This window comes from Saccostrea cucullata, unplaced genomic scaffold, assembly GCF_032062105.1.
Source record: "Saccostrea cucullata isolate Sc308-1 unplaced genomic scaffold, CSIRO_AGI_Scuc_v1 ctg6165, whole genome shotgun sequence".
NCBI lineage: Eukaryota > Metazoa > Mollusca > Bivalvia > Ostreida > Ostreidae > Saccostrea > Saccostrea cuccullata.
Window position 1 is genome coordinate 22,999 of NW_026928772.1, and position 6,000 is coordinate 28,998.

Sequence of the window (6,000 nt, forward strand, 5' to 3'; positions counted from 1 at the left end):
ATATTAGCTGATTTCTGAAAGGTGAGTGTATTTTGATGAGTTAAAGATAAAGTTTGCATTTTCATCCGCTTCAAAGGCTATTGACAGAATTAAGATCTTTTCAATTTCTCAGGGTTTTCAGCATTTTTTTTTGTTCTAAACGCTTACAGAAATTGAGCCGATTTTTAATACGTGACTTTACCTTGATGGTTTATAGATTACCTGTAGGTCTTCATTTCCTTTCGCTTCATCAATTTTTTGACGTAGCTATATTATGTTTATTACTAGAGTCAAGGTCGGGTTCGTGCTGTCCTAATAAAATAACACGTCGAAGTTTTCATGATTAGATCAAGTTTAATTCTTTTTAAATTGTTAACGGTTTTTACCATATAAAATAAGCTGTTCTGATCAAAGCATGCATATATATATATATATATATATATATATATATATATATATATATATATATATATATATATATATATATGTCTAATGGCATTCAAACACGTTTTATTTTTTCTTGGCAAGGCAGATCGACTTAGAGATGTCCAATCTAGTAGGTAATAAGGAAAACAGATTGATTTTTTTTTCAATTCTTGGATACATTTTTGTATTATGCTAAGAAAAATTGGAATGAAATTATTTTACCTTGCCTTTATTGTAGTGAAATTGGGGAACTTTCAAAATATACATTTAGATCATTTTCAGTGCTTTTGTGCACTATTTGTATTAAAACTACCTTATAAAATAGGAATTGATAATTTAAAAAAAGAAAAATTGTAAAATGTTTTGTTTTTCACATATATCACACAATTTCCTATTCCTCTTTTAAAAAATGAATAAAAGATTTGGGGGTAGCCTTTATTGCATTTTCTAAAAGACATCTTAAAAGACTAAAAAGGTAAGTAAATTTATATAACTTGATATTTTGTAAGTCCCAGTGCGTTTACATAACATCAACAAATGATTGTAATACTATATATATATGGTGGCATATTTATGCAATTCAAATAATACTTTCAACAGAAATGTAGCAAATCATGTCAAGTCATAATAGATATCTCGTCAAATGAAGAAAACTTTCACGTTTGTCGTCAAATACCGACTTTTATCTTGTATAGTCAAGATACCCTATGGTATTTTTGCAATAGATATCTTGAAAAATCTTCATGTCTTCATGTCTTCACTTTTCCATAAAGATGACCTTATAAAATGATATCCTAAAGAGAGAAGGGGATCCCGAGACACGTTTCACTAATGCAATACTCTCAAAAAGCTTGATCCTTCTTTCGTAAAAAAAAAGAAGATAATTTCAAATTCGAAATCAAGATAATATTCGAGACAGTAGAGTAAGAAGGGGAAAAATAAGGGAGGCTTGAGAAAGGGAAAAGAGCTTGAGAAATAGCAATAATTAGATATAATTTTTCAATAAACTAAACAATATATTATATTAATACAGTTTTTCAAAAAAAAAAAATCCTGTTAGTTTCTTATCATGGTTATAGTTAGTTTTTTCTTATTAATTTATTTTTTTTAACGAAATATCAGCTTAACACTTATTTTGTCTGTAATTGTATCTTTTAAAGTGATATATAATTAGAACAGCCCTAGAATATATCAAAATTCAGTAAAAAAATCTATTATCATTATCTTATTATTTACACATTCAAGTATTACTCACCTGGGTAAGCTTTTTCTAGAAACGCATCAATTGCTATTAAAACATATGTTAAAAAATGATCGATTACATAACCTACAGGAAATACCAGATTAAAATAAACCCACGTCAATGGAAAAACCCCTACATAAACAAATACATGGGCGCAGACATTTTGGACACCCAAAGTTGTGCGGAGGAGAAAATGCTACCTGGCGCGTGATTGGTCAATAAGAGAAAAGACTTGATATGTATTTGACAAGTGAAATAAAGTTGATAAAAATGTAATATCAAGACTTGGGTTTCTTTGAGATATGTAGGAGTTACAGGTAAAAATTTGAAAGGAGGGGTGCCCTTTGGTTAGAGATTTTCATTTGGTGTCAAACGCACCTTGTTGTAAACAAATGGAAATTGAAAGTAAAAGTGCCGCGTGACGGTATATTTTTTCTGTCATTTTTTGTTTTCCAATATCTCGAACTTTCACGACAAAAAGGCCATTTGCCCGAAATTCAATACATGTATGAGTGACAGGGGCTCAAGTTTGTATGGAAGTCTATGGGAAAACATTTAGTGGTGTTTGTCCTATAGAATAGGTATGTATTTCATGGAAAAACATGGATTACAGCCAAAAAATCAATCAGTTCCTATTTTTTTGGCATTGAGATAATATTTTAATTAGTTTTTACTATTTCTTAAAAAAATAGAGGGTTTGGGTAAATTGAGGTCCACAATGGGGGCTGCACATGGTGAAAAAATGCTAAAATATTTGCCCTAGCTCTCATATTTTCAATAAATGTACATGTAAATGATTTTAAATAAATATTTCTGCTGAAATTTACTGTGAATATTGTAAATAATACAATATATTGATGTTTATGGGCATCATCAATACACAGAACATATGAATATCCCCCTCGCAGTTTGAGAAATTCATTTAAATCCATTTATTTTATGAGTGCAGACATTGGAACATATTGACTAATCCTCTTTCAAATTTGTGTAAATTAGAGTTGATTGAATAACTTATAACAAAATTAGACTGCTGTTAAGTAATTAGGTTACTTTGTTTTTATTTAAGGGGCCTAATCCAGCAACAAAGCCAATTTCAGTCATATAATCAGTGCTGGCTTGATATAAAAATTATAGTTTGGGGAAAACTTAGAGATTACTAGTAGGAAATTTAATTGAGATTACTGTAAAATATATTTTAGCAGAAAATACATTGAAAATCTAAGAAATTTGCAACATTATTATTGCAAAAATGATGAAAAAAGTGTCTGAATATCCTTCCCCCTTGCCATATCCAATCTTGTTATTCTGCAGAAAAGAGGGGGGGGGGGGTTGTACTCTAATGATGCTGGAAAATGAAGGAATTTTTTTAAAATGTGGTTTATTTGAACAACAAGAGTCATGCTTATCTGCAGTTATTTTTTTTTCAATTTCTTAGATATTTTTAAAAATAATTATCTCAGTAAATTCTATTTAAACATGAATATTTTAAAGCTATTTAATCACTAATGCTTATAAAAAATTCAAAAGATGGTGTAAATGATAAAAAAATATAATATAAGCTACTACATGCATTTATCAGTATGTTTTAATAAAATAAAATGTATTTCAGCGATGCATTCTCAAGAAAGAGGAGATTAATGAACCCTCCCCTCTTACAATGAACTACACATGGACACTCTCAGGATGGTCCCTTTGCTCTCATTAAGAGTTCCAAGGTATATTTTTCCTAGAAAATCTAGTTAATCTCTTAATATTTAAGTTATTTAGAACTTTTGATATCGATAGATTATTAGAAAATAAATTTCTGCAGAACTGCAGTTATTTAAGCACTTTGCTTACAATTGAGCACTGTATTCAATCAGACAATATGATTTATCTGCCCTTGGCATTTAATCAATTTATTAATTATGTCAATAATAAGAAATGATATGCAAATGAATATCTTTGCCTTTCATGAGAATATACATATTTAACATCAATTCCATAAAATGTCCATGAAAATTGGCTAAAATATAGGTCACCCCCCTTCACAATTACAAAAATTTCAGTGGGGATGTATTTGATTCTCTGATGCCAGCAACCCACTGCTGATAGATTTTTTTTTTAATCTTATGTACATTTGAACTACATATAATTCTCTTTCTTTCCCTTGATTATTTTACCTACATTAGATTTCACTCTTTCCATAACCCAGCTTTTTCTTACAAAAACCTGCTGATTTTCTTCATTTTCCATTAATAACGGGTACCTGCTACCCTGAATGATTAACATGATCTACCTTGAGAAATTATTAGAGATAATAAGAAAAACAAGCAAAACATATGCGAGATTAATCATTTTATTTTAAAAGTTTGAAAGAAAAATAGAAAAATGCTTCAATTTATTGACATTTTTTCTGTTTTACAGATGAGGGTCTGATTGACTGGGGTGTGAAATGTAACAGCCAATGGTGTACTTAAGCTAAGACTGTCAGTCCCAATATTCAAGAGGTGAGATAAGCAATGGATATGTGTTGTAAATTTACTAAATTGACCACTTTTTATAAATGTTTCTTTTACTCTATAGGAAAAACCCCTACATAAACAAATACATGGGCGCAGACATTTTGGACACCCAAAGTTGTGCGGAGGAGAAAATGCTACCTGGCGCGTGATTGGTCAATAAGAGAAAAGACTTGATATGTATTTGACAAGTGAAATAAAGTTGATAAAAATGTAATATCAAGACTTGGGTTTCTTTGAGATATGTAGGAGTTACAGGTAAAAATTTGAAAGGAGGGGTGCCCTTTGGTTAGAGATTTTCATTTGGTGTCAAACGCACCTTGTTGTAAACAAATGGAAATTGAAAGTAAAAGTGCCGCGTGACGGTATATTTTTTCTGTCATTTTTTGTTTTCCAATATCTCGAACTTTCACGACAAAAAGGCCATTTGCCCGAAATTCAATACATGTATGAGTGACAGGGGCTCAAGTTTGTATGGAAGTCTATAGGAAAACATTTAGTGGTGTTTGTCCCAATGGAACTACTACTTTCTTTTTGAATTCTCGGTAGCCTGGTATTTTGCGGTATGACCGATTCGCTCCAATTTGCCCTAAATGTTTGCTCCAAAGAAATATTTTACGTTTTTTTTTATTCTCGACCCATATAGCTAAAATACTGAAGATTTGATATTTTTGTAGCTTACAAGAAGGATAATACATTATCCGACAATACAGGTTTTTAAATAGAAATGCAATATGCAGTTAAAGTAGAAAGTTAAAAAATATAAAATTAAAGGTTATCATTAGATGGTACGATATACAGCTGTACAAACACGAAATATCGTCCATAAGTGAGAGTTATCGTTCATTATAAAGAAGATCTATTCACTTGTAGTGTATGGGAATTTTTGAGATGTGTTAAAATAAACGGAAATAAATGAACTATTCTTAATATGAAATTATTTTCACTGGTAATTTACATTTATGCATTTATACATTTATGGTAAATTAGAATTGGTAAATTATTCATGAAGTCTTACGCGTAAAAGTAGAAGTACCTGATAGTTTGAATTAATTTTTTTTTTGTTTTTGTTTTTTTTTTTTTGTTTTTTTTTTTTTTTTTCTAATCAAATATTGATAATTGTGGATTTATTTAAATTAAAAATAATATTAATTGAACGATGTTAGAAGAAATATTTTCTTTCAATATTCATTAGTATTTCCTCTAACACAATGTTTATGTGTATTGGGAATAGAAAATGAGCGAAAGGGGGGAGGGGGTATTTATCCGTAGAAACAGGTTTGTATCCTTGCACAAAACATGCAAGACACTAACATATGTCTAGATGCTGCCATAAGTCTTTCCATTATTTTTACAGCAAATCGTATGATCGGTATTTAGGGCAATTGAGCAGTGAAGTATCATTTTCATGCCAGCATCTACTGCGACACGAGACCTCGGTTTTCAGAACCAACCAGACAGATCTTGACACAAAAATAACGCTCAACTAGGACCTTATGTCGCCAGCTTAGTTCGCAGCTATCAACCCTGTTTACACTGCTACAAAATGTACAAACTCGCAACCGTAAAGTGAAAATTGAATTAATTAATCGTATACTAACTTTGAAACCTTTACAGTTAACAAAATAAACAGTAAATGTATTTTAGTCACAGGAATAACCATTTGCAATGTATTAGGAAGATACCGGGGGGGGGGTATTTAATGCAATATTTTAAGATATATAATATACATACTTGTTATAACTTTGTTTATTTTTTCTATGTAAAAATTTGACGAATAAACATGCTATATTTTCTTCAGGTTATTACGACACTCAGGATATTCTACTGCAAGGTTCGTAAAACAGATGG

At 30.2% G+C, this 6,000-nt stretch overlaps 1 long non-coding RNA gene across 1 annotated transcript; it reads left to right on the plus strand.

Annotated features, from left to right (window-relative positions):
* Positions 1-1,778: 1,778 nt before the first annotated feature.
* On the plus strand, positions 1,779-4,366 carry LOC134278682 (uncharacterized). Its single transcript, XR_009994492.1, has 4 exons — positions 1,779-2,229; positions 3,258-3,363; positions 4,055-4,137; positions 4,214-4,366. It is a non-coding gene; the product is annotated as an uncharacterized LOC134278682 (long non-coding RNA).
* Positions 4,367-6,000: the final 1,634 nt, after the last annotated feature.